The 19690-nt window shown below is 43.2% G+C and overlaps 2 long non-coding RNA genes across 2 annotated transcripts in view; one reads left to right on the top strand and one right to left on the bottom strand.

The window, feature by feature from the left end:
* The window catches only part of LOC127908903 (uncharacterized), a 215655-nt gene that overhangs the window by 129690 nt on the left and 66275 nt on the right, over positions 1-19690 (top strand). The window lies entirely within an intron of this gene.
* LOC127908901 (uncharacterized) lies at positions 5792-8438 on the bottom strand. The gene is made up of 6 exons (XR_008068978.1): positions 8351-8438; positions 7799-7835; positions 6767-7099; positions 6619-6729; positions 6103-6213; positions 5792-5958 (listed from the first exon to the last, which is right to left on the bottom strand). It is a non-coding gene; the product is annotated as an uncharacterized LOC127908901 (long non-coding RNA).

Raw genomic sequence — 19690 nt, 5'->3', positions numbered from 1 at the left:
TTAAAGTGACTAGTGATGCATTTATTACTTCCAATTTCTTGTTATTAAAGTGGCATAAAGGCATGATTGGTGGTGCTGCAGAGATGGTTGTACTTCTGGAAGGTTCTCCCAACTCCACTTAGGAACTCTGGAGCTTTATCAGAGTGACCATCGGGTTCTTGGTCACCTCTCTGACCAAGGCCATTTTCTAAGAAGAGTATTTGTTGTTAGAAACTTCTTCCATTTAAGAATGATGGAGGCCACTGTGTTCTTGGGGACCTTCAATGCTGCAGAAATGTTTTGATTCCCTTCCCCAGATCTGTGCCTCGACACAATCCTGTCTCGGAGCTCTACGGACAATTCCTTTCACCTCATGCCTTGGTTTTAGATCTGACATGCACTGTTAACTGTGGCACCTTATATAGACAGATGAGTGCCTTTCCAAATCATGTCCAATCATATTGAATTTACCACAGGTGGACTCTAATCATGTTGTAGAAACATCTCAGGGATGATCAATGGAAACAGGATGCACCTGAGCTAACCTTTGAGTCTCAGAGCAAAGGGTCTGAATACTTATGAAAATAAGGTATTTCTGTTTTTTATGTTTCTTAAATTGGGCAAAAATTATATTGTGTGTAGAATAATTCAGATTATTATTATTTTAAATACATTTTAGAATAAGAATAAAACGTAACAAAATGTGGAAAAAGTCAAGGGGTGTGAATACTTTCTAAATACCCTGTCCAATGTTCCTCTAATCCACTGACTCAATCTGACTCAATATACCAAATGATCCTCGAATCTACTGACTCAATCTTACTCAATATACCCAAAGATCTTCTAATCTACTGACTCAATCTGAATCAATATACCCAATGATCCTCTAATCTACTGACTCAACATACCCAATGATCCTCTAATCTACTGACTCAATCTTACTCAATATACCCAATGATCCTCTAATCTACTGACTCAATCTGAATCAATATACCCAATGATCCTCTAATCTACTGACTCAACATACCCAAAGATCCTCTAATCTACTGACTCAATCTGAATCAATATACCCAATGATCCTCTAATCTACTGACTCAACATACCCAATGATCATCGAATCTACTGACTCAATCTGACTCAATATACCCAATGGTCCTCTAATCTACTGACTCAATATACCCAATGATCCTCTAATCTACTGACTCAATCTGAATCAATATACCCAATGGTCCTCTAATTTACTGACTCAATATACCCAATGCTCCTCTAATCTACTGACTCAATCTCACTCAATATACCCAATGATCCTCTAATCTACTGACTCAATCTGACTCAATATACCCAATGATTCTCTAATCTACTGACTCGATCTGACTCAATATACCCAATGATCCTCTCATCTACTGACTCGATCTGACTCAATATACCCAATGATCCTCTAATCTACTGACTCAATCTGACTCAATATACCCAATGATCCTCTAATCTACTGACTCAATCTGAATCAATATACCCAATGATCCTCTAATCTACTGACTCAATCTGACTCAATATACCCAATGATCCTCGAATTTACTGACTCAATCTGACTCAATATACCCCAAAATCCTCTAATCTACTGACTCAATCTGACTCAATATACCCAATGATCCTCTAATCTATTGACTCAATTTACCCAATGATCCTCTAATCTATTGACTCAATCTGACTCAATATACCCAATGATCCTCTAATCTACTGACACAATATACCCAATGCTCCTCTAATCTACTAGCTCAATTTGACTCAATATACCCAATGATACTCTAATCTACTGACTCAATCTGACTCAATATACCCAATGATACTCTACTCTACTAGCTCAATTTGACTCAATATACCCAATGATCCTCGAATCTACTGACTCAATCTGACTCAATATACCCAATGATACTCTAATCTACTAGCTCAATTTGACTCAATATACCCAATGATCCTCTAATCTACTGACTCAATCTGACTCAATATACCCAATGATCCTCTAATCTACTGACTCAATCTGAATCAATATACCCAATGATCCTCTAATCTACTGACTCAATCTGACTCAATATACCCAATGATCCTCGAATTTACTGACTCAATCTGACTCAATATACCCCAAAATCCTCTAATCTACTGACTCAATCTGACTCAATATACCCAATGATCCTCTAATCTATTGACTCAATTTACCCAATGATCCTCTAATCTATTGACTCAATCTGACTCAATATACCCAATGATCCTCTAATCTACTGACACAATATACCCAATGCTCCTCTAATCTACTAGCTCAATTTGACTCAATATACCCAATGATACTCTAATCTACTGACTCAATCTGACTCAATATACCCAATGATACTCTACTCTACTAGCTCAATTTGACTCAATATACCCAATGATCCTCGAATCTACTGACTCAATCTGACTCAATATACCCAATGATACTCTAATCTACTAGCTCAATTTGACTCAATATACCCAATGATCCTCTAATCTACTGACTCAATCTGACTCAATATACCCAATGATCCTCTAATCTACTGACTCAACCTGACTCAATATACCCAATGATCCTCTAATCTACTGACTCAATCTGACTCAATATACCCAATGATCCTCTAATCTACTGACTCAATCTGACTCAATATACCCAATGATCCTCTAATCTACTGACTCAATATACCCAATGATCCTCGAATCTACTGACTCAATCTGACTCAATATACCACAAAATCCTCTAATCTACTGACTCAATCTGACTCAATATACCCAATGATCCTCTAATCTACTGACTCAATATACCCAATGCTCATCTAATCTACTAACTCAATCTGACTCAATATACCCAATGATCCTCTAATCTACTGACTCAATATACCCAATGCTCATCTAATCTACTAGCTCAATTTGACTCAATATACCCAATGATCCTCTAATCTACTGACTCAATATACCCAATGATACTCTAATCTACTAGCTCAATTTGACTCAATATACCCAATGATCCTCGAATCTACTGACTCAATCTGACTCAATATACCCAATGATCCTCTAATCTACTGACTCAATCTGACTCAATATACCCAATGATCCTCTAATCTTTTACAACATTCATCATCAGATATGGTGAAGAAAGGCTTATCAACGAAGAACCAGAGTTAAGTGTGTGTCTATGTGGGTGTGTCCCAAATGTAGTGCACTACCAGATCTGGTCAAAAGTCGTGACCTATATAGGGAATAGGGCTCTGGTCTATAGTAGTGTACTATATAGGGAATAGGGCGCCATTTGAGACACAATTCTATGCCTGAGAGAAGCTAATGACATGGAGAAGTGTAATGCAATGTGCTGGAACTTTCGGGGGTCATTGACAATGGATCCTTGGTCCCAAACGTCACCCTATTCCATATATAGTGCGCTACTTGTGATCACAGCTCTATGGGTCGTACTTTTGACCACAGCCCCTAAAGATTCCTGGCCTTCTGCCTGACGTCCGGCCCTCCCCAGGTCTCCATAAAGGGATGCCATTAATCCACTAATGAAGATGGGTAAAATCCTCTGTATTCCGGCATCAGGTATGTGACTCCAGTAGTGAACAAATCTGGTAGGGCGGAAACCACAGCTCCTACTTAACTACTATCCCTTCGCTCAGCACTATTAATACGGCTGGAGCCATATAGAGTGCACTTTCTCCCAAACGGCAGTCTATTCCCTACCACGGTGCACTACTCTACTTTATAACGGGGGGGGGGGGTCCATAGGGTATAGGGTACCATTTGGGACGCGCCCGATGCAATTCAAGCACTGACCGTTCAGTTGAAGGTCATTCGGATGACCTTGAACGTTTAATCAGCTACAGTAATTAAGGGAGTCTACATATTAGTGGGAATCATGCTACAATATCAATCTTTCTGCCGTTGAATGGGGTTGTCTTCATGACTACATCCGGAGGACATAATTTAAATTGTAAAAAATATAGATATATATTAAAACGGAATAGGTTTGTATAAATGCTGATTGAGTCTCTCTCCTTGGGAGTATCTCATTTTAATTCAATTAATTTAATTTAAAGATTTAAAAGTCGGAAGAATCGTGAATTATTTTTATTACAAATTGTGTTTTATTAGGGCATCGTTAAAATTACGATATTAACAAAAACGAAGAAGAAATTATTATAGCGTCTCTTCATTAGGATGTTCCATTGTGAAAATGACAGAAATGTCTATGAAATGGGATGTTGCATAGCAGAAACGGAATTGATAAACCTTCTCTAAATCAAGCTCGAAGGACCACGGAGAGGATTTTCTACCAACATGTACTGTATTGGGCCTGTGTGGTCCGGCGGTTTGTTCTGAGGGTTTGCGGCGTAAAGCCGAAGCAGTGTCGGGAATCAGACTCACCGCATTTCTGACTCCCGATCTCTCCTTTCCTGTCTACTCTTCACTGTCCATTGTAATCTGAATAAAAAAATATATATATATTTTTTAACAACTGTATTTCTGTATCTATAATTATTTTCCACGAAAATTATTGACTGAAATAACTGTTATTTTATTATTTTTATCAATATTTATTTTCTAGTCCCCTCTCCAATCAACACAATATCCACTGACTTTTTCAAAGTATACCTTTCTCAGACAAGCTACAAAAAAATTAATAAAAAAAAAACACCGGAATTAAATTCTACCTTTTCATTGTGAGCCTTCCCCTCTCTTTATTTTCCTTATATCCTGGTTTGTAAAATCCAATTTGGGCATTTAATCAGAAAGCGCCATGCCTCCCTAACCTGAGAACCATCAGTAAAGAACAAAAAAGCAATTATCATTAATTCATGCATGCCATCTTATTGGAATCGTCTCTACACTGTTTACATTGGAGGAATAGGAAATGATTTGTTCTCTTAACACCACAGACACTAGGCCGTGGAAATACAAATAGAGAAATGCTCTGATGCGTCCAGATTGTAATGAACTGGCGAGAGCTGAAGATATGGAATTATACAGTAATAAACACATTCTGAATTTATCCACATGGGAATCCAATCATCTCCGCTGGAAATCAATCAGGCCCAGCGAATGGGCATCTCTGATAGGGGAGGGGGGTGGGGCCACAAAAAAAAAAAATCTGAACTCATCATGAGAGGCTGCAGTTGCTCGCATCCATAACCAACTCCTCCCCGTCCCCTCTTGATAGAGTAAATCAATTCATTTAGTGCAATTCTACACACAGAGAATGTTGCCGTTTTAAAGCTAGTTTGCTGCAATTCTACACATGTTGACATGGGAAGGAGAGAAGGTTTTTGGAAATTTTGGGTAACTACAGTAATTATATGCAATTCTATTAATTTGCTACGGGGCGGAGAGGAACATTTTCTGTTTTAAAGCAAATTTCCTGTAGTTAAAAAAAGAAGAAGATATCTAAGCGACACTAACTAAATAAAATGCCCCCCGGCTGATCATTCAACCATGATAACAAGTTTAGCTGGCGGCTAAACTAATTTAGCAATCTAAAACATTTTAGCTGACATGGCTGATTGACTGACATTAACAAGAGAAAAACTGCAGTTGCACAAACACATTTTGAAAATGGTCACCGAGTTTCTTGAAAATGGCCTCCCTAACTAAGGTCCTCCAAAAGAGGGGGACGCAGGCCACCCGTGGGCTGCCAGTTGTCCATCCCTGATCAAGACAATATTCTTAAATAAAGGACATACAAAACAATAATTTTGGTGGGAGAGCTACGGCCTACAGTTCATGGCTCCTTCAACACCTATCATACTACTATGACTGACCCTGTAAAACAACACCTATCATACTACTATGACTGACCCTGTAAAACAACACCTATCGTACTACTATGACTGACCCTGTAAAACAACACCTATCACACTACTATGACTGACCCTGTAAAACAACACCTATCATACTACTATGACTGACCCTGTAAAACAACACCTATCATACTACTGTCTGACCCTGTAAAACAACACCTATCATACTACTATGACTGACCCTGTAAAACAACACCTATCATACTACTATGACTGACCCTGTAAAACAACACCTATCATACTACTGTCTGACCCTGTAAAACAACACCTATCATACTACTATGACTGACCCTGTAAAACAACACCTATCATACTACTGTGACTGACCCTGTAAAACAACACCTATCATACTACTATGACTGACCCTGTAAAACAACACCTATCATACTACTGTCTGACCCTGTAAAACAACACCTATCATACTACTATGACTGACCCTGTAAAACAACACCTATCACACTACTATGACTGACCCTGTAAAACAACACCTATCATACTACTATGACTGACCCTGTAAAACAACACCTATCATACTACTATGACTGACCCTGTAAAACAACACCTATCGTACTACTATGACTGACCCTGTAAAACAACACCTATCACACTACTATGACTGACCCTGTACAACAACACCTATCATACTACTATGACTGACCCTGTAAAACAACACCTATCACACTACTATGACTGACCCTGTAAAACAACACCTATCATACTAGTATGACTGACCCTGTAAAACAACACCTATCATACTACTATGACTGACCCTGTAAAACAACACCTATCATACTACTATGACTGACCCTGTAAAACAACACCTATCACACTACTATGACTGACCCTGTAAAACAACACCTATCACACTACTATGACTGACCCTGTAAAACAACACCTATCATACTACTATGACTGACCCTGTAAAACAACACCTATCATACTACTATGTCTGACCCTGTAAAACAACACCTATCATACTACTATGACTGACCCTGTAAAACAACACCTATCATACTACTATGACTGACCCTGTACAACAACACCTATCATACTACTATGACTGACCCTGTAAAACAACACCTATCATACTACTATGACTGACCCTGTAAAACAACACCTATCATACTACTATGACTGACCCTGTAAAACAACACCTATCATACTACTATGACTGACCCTGTAAAACAACACCTATCATACTACTATGACTGACCCTGTAAAACAACACCTATCATACTACTATGACTGACCCTGTAAAACAACACCTATCATACTACTATGACTGACCCTAAAACAACACCTATCATACTACTATGACTGACCCTGTAAACAACACCTATCATACTACTATGACTGACCCTGTAAAACAACACCTATCACACTACTATGACTGACCCTGTAAAACAACACCTATCACACTACTATGACTGACCCTGTAAAACAACACCTATCATACTACTATGACTGACCCTGTAAAACAACACCTATCACACTACTATGACTGACCCTGTAAAACAACACCTATCATACTACCATGACTGACCCTGTAAAACAACACCTATCATACTACTATGGCTGACCCTGTAAAACAACACCTATCACACTACTATGACTGACCCTGTAAAACAACACCTATCACACTACTGGGACTGACCCTGTAAAACAACACCTATCACACTACTGGGACTGACCCTGTAAAACAACACCTATCATACTACTATGACTAACCCTGTAAAACAACACCTATCATACTACTATGACTGACCCTGTAAACAACACCTATCATACTACTATGACTGACCCTGTAAAACAACACCTATCATACTACTATGACTGACCCTGTAAAACAACACCTATCATACTACTATGACTGACCCTGTAAAACAACACCTATCATACTACTATGACTGACCCTGTAAAACAACACCTATCACACTACTATGACTGACCCTGTAAAACAACACCTATCATACTACTGGGACTGACCCTGTAAAACAACACCTATCATACTACTGGGACTGACCCTGTAAAACAACACCTATCACTACTATGACTGACCCTGTAAAACAACACCTATCATACTACTATGACTGACCCTGTAAAACAACACCTATCATACTACTATGACTGACCCTGTAAACAACACCTATCGTACTACTATGACTGACCCTGTAAAACAACACCTATCACACTACTATGACTGACCCTGTACAACAACACCTATCATACTACTATGACTGACCCTGTAAAACAACACCTATCACACTACTATGACTGACCCTGTAAAACAACACCTATCATACTAGTATGACTGACCCTGTAAAACAACACCTATCATACTACTATGACTGACCCTGTAAAACAACACCTATCATACTACTATGACTGACCCTGTAAAACAACACCTATCACACTACTATGACTGACCCTGTACAACAACACCTATCATACTACTATGTCTGACCCTGTAAAACAACACCTATCACACTACTATGGCCGACCCTGTAAAACAACACCTATCGTACTACTATGACTGACCCTGTAAAACAACACCTATCATACTACTATGACTGACCCTGTAAAACAACACCTATCATACTACTATGACTGACCCTGTACAACAACACCTATCATACTACTATGTCTGACCCTGTAAACAACACCTATCATACTACTATGACTGACCCTGTACAACAACACCTATCATACTACTATGACTGACCCTGTACAACAACACCTATCATACTACTATGACTGACCCTGTAAAACAACACCTATCACACTACTATGACTGACCCTGTAAAACAACACCTATTACACTACTATGACTGACCCTGTAAAACAACACCTATTACACTACTATGACTGACCCTGTAAACAACACCTATCATACTACTATGACTGACCCTGTAAAACAACACCTATCATACTACTATGACTGACCCTGTAAAACAACACCTATCATACTACTATGACTGACCCTGTAAAACAACACCTATCATACTACTATGACTGACCCTGTAAAACAACACCTATCACACTACTATGACTGACCCTGTAAAACAACACCTATCACACTACTATGACTGACCCTGTAAAACAACACCTATCATACTACTATGACTGACCCTGTAAAACAACACCTATCATACTACTATGACTGACCCTGTAAAACAACACCTATCATACTACTATGACTGACCCTGTAAAACAACACCTATCATACTACTATGACTGACCCTGTACAACAACACCTATCATACTACTATGTCTGACCCTGTAAAACAACACCTATCACACTACTATGACTGACCCTGTAAAACAACACCTATCATACTACTATGACTGACCCTGTAAAACAACACCTATCATACTACTATGACTGACCCTGTAAAACAACACCTATCATACTACTATGACTGACCCTGTACAACAACACCTATCATACTACTATGACTGACCCTGTACAACAACACCTATCATACTACTATGACTGACCCTGTACAACAACACCTATCATACTACTATGACTGACCCTGTACAACAACACCTATCATACTACTATGACTGACCCTGTAAAACAACACCTATCATACTACTATGACTGACCCTGTAAAACAACACCTATCACACTACTATGACTGACCCTGTAAAACAACACCTATCACACTACTATGACTGACCCTGTAAAACAACACCTATCATACTACTATGACTGACCCTGTACAACAACACCTATCACACTACTATGACTGACCCTGTACAACAACACCTATCATACTACTATGACTGACCCTGTAGAACAACACCTATCATACTACTATGGCTGACCCTGTAAACAACACCTATCATACTACTATGACTGACCCTGTACAACAACACCTATCATACTACTATGACTGACCCTGTACAACAACACCTATCATACTACTATGACTGACCCTGTAAAACAACACCTATCATACTACTATGACTGACCCTGTAAAACAACACCTATCACACTACTATGACTGACCCTGTAAAACAACACCTATCACACTACTATGACTGACCCTGTAAAACAACACCTATCATACTACTATGACTGACCCTGTAAAACAACACCTATCACACTACTATGACTGACCCTGTAAAACAACACCTATCATACTACTATGACTGACCCTGTAAAACAACACCTATCATACTACTGTCTGACCCTGTAAAACAACACCTATCACACTACTATGACTGACCCTGTAAAACAACACCTATCACACTACTGGGACTGACCCTGTAAAACAACACCTATCACACTACTGGGACTGACCCTGTAAAACAACACCTATCATACTACTATGACTAACCCTGTAAAACAACACCTATCATACTACTATGACTGACCCTGTAAACAACACCTATCATACTACTATGACTGACCCTTATCATACTACTATGACTGACCCTGTAAAACAACACCTATCATACTACTATGACTGACCCTGTAAAACAACACCTATCATACTACTATGACTGACCCTGTAAACAACACCTATCACACTACTATGACTGACCCTGTAAAACAACACCTATCATACTACTATGACTGACCCTGTAAAACAACTGACCCTGTAAAACAACACCTATCATACTACTATGACTGATCCTGTAAAACAACACCTATCACACTACTATGACTGACCCTGTAAAACAACACCTATCACACTACTATGACTGACCCTGTAAAACAACACATTGCACTGCACCTATGTGAGAATAAAACATATATTTTATGTTTATATATTATATATATATATCATGCCCGTTATAATCGCTACCATAAGATCAACTCCAACGGAGTATTAACGTCAATCAACATGCTGATGTACTCGTGCTAAGGCAGTAATATTGATAGGCATTGATAGGCATTATCAGTATTTCCCTCTCCAGAAAAACTTGAAGAAATTGATTTCATAATCCCAGTTGTCTGACAACCTGTACTTTGTTATCTAAGGTTCTGGTATCTGTTGGTTGTCTGAAGAGATTGTTCCAGTATCTGTTGGTTGTCTGAAGAGATTGTTCTGGTATCTGTTGGTTGTCTGAAGAGATTGTTCTGGTATCTGTCGGTTGTCTGAAGAGATTGTTCCAGTATCTGTCGGTTGTCTGAAGAGATTGTTCCAGTATCTGTCGGTTGTCTGAAGAGATTGTTCCAGTATCTGTCGGTTGTCTGAAGAGATTGTTCCAGTATCTGTCGGTTGTCTGAAGAGATTGTTCCAGTATCTGTCGGTTGTCTGAAGAGATTGTTCCAGTATCTGTCGGTTGTCTGAAGAGATTGTTCCAGTATCTGTCGGTTGTCTGAAGAGATTGTTCCAGTATCTGTCGGTTGTCTAAAGAGATTGTTCCAGTATCTGTCAGTTGTCTAAAGAGATTGTTCCAGTATCTGTTGGAAGTCTGAAGAGAACTTCACAGTATCTTTTGAGTTGAATGGCTCTGGTCCAGTCTGAAGGCCAGATATCCAGGCAGGGGGATGATGGACGATAGACGGAGAGGTCTAGTGGACAGAGCAGGACCCTGAACAGCCGGCTGGAGAGGGCAGTGAACCCTCACACCTGAGCACCAACAGCAGTGGAAGGGCGGATAGATAGATAGATGAGGATGTCGGTGGATGGGCCAGTGGAAGAGGCGGAAGAGGGGGCGTGTGGAGGGGGCAGACCCTCACACCTGAGCACCAACAGCAGTGGAGGGGTGTGACCTGGCTACGGCAGACCTTCAGCATGGACGGGGAGACCACATGGCGTCTGCATCATTACGCCGCCTGAGCCCATACCTCCTGCTCCACGGCACTCCATTTGATCGATGGGCTCCACTGGCCAACGCTGCCCGTCTGAGGTAGCCCCTCCCCAGCTCACTCCCCAGACCCCAGACCCATCCACTGTCTCAGTTCTGTATGTCTTGTCTAAAAGTCGGGCGGCTGCTCAGTCTTAATCCTACTCTGTGATTTAAAAGGCACATTAACGGCAGGATTCAATACGGTCGACACAATAAATGACTATTCCACCACGGAATAGTCCTGCCTCCCTGCCTCTACAGGAAGTCGACAGAATTAATAGAACACCAAACACGCATCCCAAATGGCACTCTCTTTCCTTCCTACAAGTGCACTACTTTTTGGTCAAGGCCAATAGGGTGTCATTTGTGATGCACACCAAATCTCTGGAGTTTAAACCGTTCCCTTCTCCCTCACTCACCTCCCTCCCTCCCTCCTGATCAAGGTCATTCATTACATCACAGAAGGCAAGGTCTTAACTAAGCGAGAGAAGCGAGAGAGAGAGAGAGAGAGAGAGAGAGGCAGAGAGACAGAGAGAGAGAGACAGAGAGAGAGACAGCGAGAGAGAGGCAGAGAGACAGAGAGAGAGAGACAGAGAGAGAGAGAGACACAGAGGGAGAGACAGACGGAGAGGAAGACAGAGACAGAGACAGAGACAGAGAGGGAGAGAAAGAGAGAAATAGAGAGAGACAGAGAGAGAGAGAGACAGACAGAGACAGAGAGAGAAGAAACACACAGAGAGGGAGAGACAGACGGAGAGAGAGAGCGAGAGAGAGAGAGAGAGAGAGAGAGAGAGAGAGAGAGAGAGAGAGAGAGAGAGAGAGAGAGAGACAGAGACAGAGACAGAGACAGAGACAGAGAGGGACAGAGAGAGACAGACACACAGAGAGGGAGAGACAGCGAGAGAGAGGCAGAGAGACAGAGAGAGAGAGAGAGAGAGAGAGAGAGGGAGAGGGAGAGAGACAGAGAGAGAGAGAGAGAGAGACAGAGAGAGAGAGAGAGAGAGAGAGAGGGAGAGAGAGACAGAGACAGAGACAGACAGAGAGAGGGAGAGGGACAGAGAGAGACAGACACACAGAAAGGGAGAGACAGACGGAGAGGGAGACAGAGACAGAGACAGAGACAGAGAGACAGAGACAGAGAGAGAGAGGGAGAGAGAGAAAGACACACACAGAGATGGAGAGACGGACGGAGAGACAGAGAGAGACAGAGAGAGAGAGAGACCTACTTTAGTCGTTTAACATAACCTCACCAACGTCCCTGACAAACTTCCTCCTTAAATCCTGTGACATGAGCATAAACATTTTGGCAGAGAATTTATGTCTGGTTTGAATGGGAGTGGATAATGTGTGTTATTTTGTAAAACAGCAGCAAGCAGCTAGTCAGAAGTCTTTTTTAGTTGTTGTGGTTTTCATCTTGTTTAATGCATTGGAGATGGTGTGATAGTGTGAAGTGATGGTAATGTAGTTTGACAGGCACCACCTGTATTTAATTTTTTCCCCTCCCGCTGAAAAACACCATGTGTGTCCCAAATGGCACCCTACTTCCTATGTAAAGCACTTATTTTGACCATGGACCACTGCACTCTGAACTAAAGTCGAGCACTATGTAAGGAATAGGGTGTCGTTTGGGCGGTGGGGTTGATGTGTGTATATTACTTATGATGCAGGCAGCAGAGGGCTTCTTAGCTTTTCTCATTGATCAATACTACGCAATCTGGACAACCAAATAGGATGAATCTCAAATGACACCCTATAATGCTCAGGGCCCCGGTCAAAACTAATGCACTAAATAGGGATTAGGTTGCCATTTTAGGACTCGGTTATGTACCTGAATACTACTTGGCAAGGGAATAGGAACACCGAATAGACAAACATTTCAAAAATAACGTTTGGAAGAGGTTTAAACGATGTTCATGAATATTGATTAATATTGATGCACACTTATGCACACACAAAGTTAGCCAGCTAACTCATAGATCCTACTTTGTAGTATACCCCTTTGACCTGAACTGGAAATGACACGTGAATGCTACTGACATTAGCATTAACTATGATATTCCAATTCACTGATCGTTGGACGTGAATGGGAGGATATTGGAAAATACTAATGACATCATCCCAAACCACTCATCCAAACAGAGGTTAGAGAGGCAATGAACCTGGATCAAACCATTCATCCAATCGGAGGTTAGAGAGGCAATGAACCTGGATCAAACCATTCATCCAATCAGAGGTTAGAGACGCAATGAACCTGGATCAAACCATTCATCCAATCAGAGGTTAGAGAGGCAATGAACCTGGATCAAACCATTCATCCAATCAGAGGTTAGAGACGCAATGAACCTGGATCAAACCATTCATCCAATCAGAGGTTAGAGACGCAATGAACCTGGATCAAACCATTCATCCAATCAGAGGTTAGAGAGGCAATGAACCTGGATCAAGCCATTCATCCAATCAGAGGTTAGAGAGGCAATGAACCTGGATCAAACCATTCATCCAATCAGAGGTTAGAGAGGCAAGGAACCTGGATCAAACCATTCATCCAATCAGAGGTTAGAGAGGCAAGGAACCTGATCAAACCTGACAAGATAGTTTTGAAGCTGTTTTTGTATGTTCAGAGCTACATAAGGACTCTCTACAGTCCAAGTAGGGCAAGGCGATATATCTTATTTTAAGGTATACTGGTATGAATACACAATACTACTCATGGGTGGCACCCCATTCACCCATTCACCCATTCACCCATTCCCCATTCACCCATTCCCCATTCACCCATTCCCTATTCACCCATTCCCCATTCACCCATTCCCCATTCACCCATTCACCCATTCCCCATTCACCCATTCCCCATTCACCCATTCCCCATTCACCCATTCACCCATTCCCCATTCCCCATTCACCCATTCCCCATTCACCCATTCCCCATTCACCCATTCCTCATTCACCCATTCACCCATTCACCCATTCCCCATTCACCCATTCCCCATTCACCCATTCCCCATTCCCCATTCACCCATTCCCCATTCCCCATTCCCCATTCCCCATTCACCCATTCCCCATTCACCCATTCCCCATTCACCCATTCCCCATTCACCCATTCCCCATTCACCCATTCACCCATTCACCTATTCACCCATTTCCCATTCACCCATTCACCCATTCACCCATTCCCCATTCACCCATTCCCCATTCACCCATTCACCCATTCACCCATTCCCCATTCACCCATTCACCCATTCACCTATTCACCCATTCCCCATTCACCCATTCACCCATTCCCCATTCACCCATTCACCCATTCACCCATTCACCCATTTCCCATTCACCCATTCACCCATTCACCCATTCACCTATTCACCCATTTCCCATTCACCCATTCACCCATTCACCCATTCACCCATTCACCCATTCACCCATTTCCCATTCACCCATTCCCCATTCACCCATTCACCCATTCACCCATTCACCCATTCCCCATTCACCCATTCACCCATTCCCCATTCACCCATTCACCCATTCCCCATTCACCCATTCACCCATTCACCCATTCATCCATTCACCCATTCCCCATTCACCCATTCACCCATTCACCCATTCACCCATTTCCCATTCACCCATTCCCCATTCACGTGTCCCGCCATTGTTATGGACGCTCCACAGACACCTCTGCCATAGTTGCGCCCGAAAGCCGAGTGGTGCCCAGTCATTCTGAATGGGGGCTAATGACTGTGTAGTCTAAATTACACTATAGTGGTAAATACAATGACATTACTACAGTAGGGAAAAACATTTGTAGGAAATAACTTTGCCCTCATTACCATGTAGTCAAATTTTACTTTAGAGAGATGGCAATGTTGCCATAGCTAGCAAAGTTGGTCAAAACATTTGCCAGCAATGCTAACGTTAGCTATCTAAATTCCTGTGCCGTCCCGGTCAATCTCAGCTAGCTAGCACTTTAGACTAAATATTTTATTTAACTTTATTTAACTATGCAAGTCAGTTAAAGAAAAAAATATTATTTTCAATGATTCCCTAGGAACAGTGGGTTACCTGCCTGTTCAGGGGCAGAATGACAGATTTGTACCTAGTCAGCTCGGGGGGTTTGAACTTCCGGTTACTAGTCCAACGCTCTAACCACTAGGCTACCCTGCCGCCTCTACACTCTAACCACTAGGCTACCCTGCCACCTCTACACTCTAACCACTAGGCTACCTGCCACCTCTAGCCACTAACCACTAGGCTACCCTGCCGCCCCTACACTCTAACCACTAGGCTACCCTACCTCCTCTACACCCTAACCACTAGCCTCCCCTGCCACCTCTACACTCTAACCACTAGGCTACCTACCTCCTCTACACTCTAACCACTAGCCTCCCCTGCCACCTCTACACTCTAACCACTAGGCTACCTACCTCCTCTACACTCTAACCACTAGCCTCCCCTGCCACCTCTACACTCTAACCACTAGGCTACCTACCTCCTCTACACTCTAACCACTAGCCTCCCCTGCCACCTCTACACTCTAACCACTAGGCTACCCTACCACCTCTACACTCTAACCACTAGCCTCCCCTGCCACCTCTACACTCTAACCACTAGGCTACCTACCACCTCTACACTCTAACCACTAGGCTACCCTACCACCTCTACACTCTAACCACTAGGCTACCCTACCTCCTCTACACTCTAACCACTACCCTGCCACCTCTACACTCTAACCACTAGGCTACCCTGCCGCCTCTACACTCTAACCACTAGGCTCCCCTACCACCTCTACACTCTAACCACTACCCTGCCGCCTCTACACTCTAACCACTAGGCTACCCTGCCGCCTCTACACTCTAACCACTAGGCTACCCTGCCGCCTCTACACTCTAACCACTAGGCTCCCCTACCTCCTCTACACTCTAACCACTAGGCTACCCTGCCGCCTCTACACTCTAACCACTAGGCTCCCCTACCTCCTCTACACTCTAACCACTAGGCTCCCCTACCACCTCTACACTCTAACCACTAGGCTACCCTACCGCCTCTACACTCTAACCACTAGCCTCCCCTACCACCTCTACACTCTAACCACTAGGCTACCCTACCACCTCTACACTCTAACCACTAGCCTCCCCTACCACCTCTACACTCTAACCACTAGGCTACCCTGCCTCCTCTACACTCTAACCACTAGCCTCCCCTACCACCTCTACACTCTAACCACTAGGCTACCTACCACCTCTACACTCTAACCACTAGGCTACCCTACCACCTCTACACTCTAACCACTAGGATACCCTACCACCTCTACACTCTAACCACTAGGATACCCTACCACCTCTACCTCTACTCCACTAACCAACCACTACCCTGCCGCCCCTACACTCTAACCACTACCCTGCCGCCTCTACACTCTAACCACTACCCTGCCGCCCTACACTCTAACCACTACCCTGCCGCCCTACACTACTAACCACTACCCTGCCCCTCTACACTCTAACCACTACCCTGCCGCCTCTACACTCTAACCACTACCCTACCACCTCTACAACCACTAGGCTAACCACTAACCACTACTACCCTCCCTCTACACTCTAACCACTCTAGGCTACCCTGCCCCTGCCCCTACACTCTAACCACTAGGCTACCCTACCACCTCTACACTCTAACCACTAGGCTACCCTGCCGCCCCTACACTCTAACCACTAGGCTACCCTGCCACCTCTACACTCTAACCACTAGCCTCCCTACCTCCTCTACACTCTAACCACTAGGCTACCCTGCCGCCTCTACACTCTAACCACTAGGCTACCCTGCCACCTCTACCCTGGCTACCCTGCCACCTCTACACTCTAACCACTAGGCTAACCACTGGCTACCCTGCCACCTCTACACTCTAACCACTAGGCTAACCACCACTAGGCTACCCTGCCGCCTCTACACTCTAACCACTAGGCTACCCTGCCACCTCTACACTCTAACCACTAGGCTACCCTGCCACCTCTACACTCTAACCACTAGGCTACCCTGCCACCTCTACACTCTAACCACTAGGCTACCCTGCCACCTCTACACTCTAACCACTAGGCTACCCTGCCACCTCTACACTCTAACCACTAGGCTACCCTGGCCAGTCGCCACCTCTACAACCACTCTAACCACTCTACCCAGGCTCTGCCACCCTGCCACCTCCCTACACTCTAACCACTAGGCTACCCTGACGCCTCTACACTCTAACCACTAGGCTACCCTGACGCCTCTACACTCTAACCACTAGGCTCCCCTACCACCTCTACACTCTAACCACCCACTGAGAATGCTTTAAGGAGAACTTTCAGACCCTGAAGAGAATCTTCATGACAACATTGTGCGAAAACGTGCAACCAATGAATAACAATATTTTAATGCAATAATAAAATAAATGATACGTATTGGACTACTACTACACTGTCAGGTTTGTCTTAGTTTGGTTGAGTAATACAGTATAAACTATCAACTTAAAGAAAGCTGCCCACTCCATGTATAATGTCCCAGCAATTTAATGGGTATTTAGTGATGAAAGTGATGCCAATGATGCCAGTGACAGTGATGCCAGGGACAGTGATGCCAGTGATGCCAGGGACAGTGATGCCAGTGACAGTGATGCCAGTGACAGTGATGCCAGTGATGCCAGTGACAGTGATGCCAGTGACAGTGATGCCAGTGATGCCAGTGACAGTGATGCCAGTGATGCCAGTGACAGTGATGCCAGTGATGCCAGTGACAGTGATGCCAGTGATGCCAGTGACAGTGATGCCAGTGATGCCAGTGACAGTGATGCCAGTGGCAGTGATGCCAGTGATGCCAGTGATGCCAGTGATGCCAGTGACAGTGATGCCAGTGACAGTGATGCCAGTGACAGTGATGCCAGTGATGCCAGTGACAGTGATGCCAGTGATGCCAGTGTGGACAGTGATGCCAGTGATGCCAGTGATGCCAGTGACAGTGATGCCAGTGACAGTGATGCCAGTGATGCCAGTGACAGTGATGCCAGTGGCAGTGATGCCAGTGATGCCAGTGACAGTGATGCCAGTGATGCCAGTGACAGTGATGCCAGTGGCAGTGATGCCAGTGATGCCAGTGACAGTGATGCCAGTGATGCCAGTGACAGTGATGCCAGTGATGCCAGTGACAGTGATGCCAGTGATGCCAGTGACAGTGATGCCAAAACGTTGGTAAATACCCATTAAATAGCTGGGAGTTTACAGTTTTTTTCGCCGTTAGTCAGCACTAACTATTATTCTGGGTGTGCTCATGTTATTTATTGAGTATAACAGTATAACCATAACTATTATTCTGGGTGTCGGTCCTTCTGTAGCTCAGTTGGTAGAGCATGGCGCTTGTAAAGCCAGGGTAGTGGGTTCGATTCCCGGGACCACCCATACGTAGAATGTATGCACACATGACTGTAAGTCGCTTTGGATAAAAGCGTCTGCTAAATGGCATATATTATTATATATTATTATATATTATGTTATTTATTGAGTATAACAGTATTAAATCAGAATGGAGAAAAAGCCCATTGACACGTAATGTGTTGTCGTCATAGGGTCGCCACTCACTAAAACAACTGTCCAACTTTAATTCTTCAGGAACATAAAATACCATTCATATACTGTCATACCGTCAAACACATGTAAAACAATATATATATTCAGATATTTTGGCCAAATCGCCCAACAGCACCCCGGCGTGATTATAACGACAACCCTGACAACCACACATCAACAGCGACCAGAGGCTCTACAAAAAACTCAGCTCGCACAGAACAGGCGGATGATTTTACCCATGGCCAAGTCACTAACATTAACATCAGGAGCTCAACCACCAAAACTGGCCCTGGACCAGTTAGGCCAGTGATGCCAGTGACAGTGATGCCAGTGACAGTGATGCCAGTGACAGTGATGCCAGTGACAGTGATGCCAGTGACAGTGATGCCAGTTAGGCCAGTGATGCCAGTGACAGTGATGCCAGTTAGGCCAGTGACAGTGATGCCAGTGACAGTGATGCCAGTGACA

The sequence above is a fragment of the Oncorhynchus keta genome, chromosome 18 (assembly GCF_023373465.1).
Source record: "Oncorhynchus keta strain PuntledgeMale-10-30-2019 chromosome 18, Oket_V2, whole genome shotgun sequence".
In the NCBI taxonomy this organism is placed as follows: domain Eukaryota; kingdom Metazoa; phylum Chordata; class Actinopteri; order Salmoniformes; family Salmonidae; genus Oncorhynchus; species Oncorhynchus keta.
Note: the sequence above shows the minus strand (reverse complement) of the source record. Positions and strands in the feature narration are given on the sequence as shown.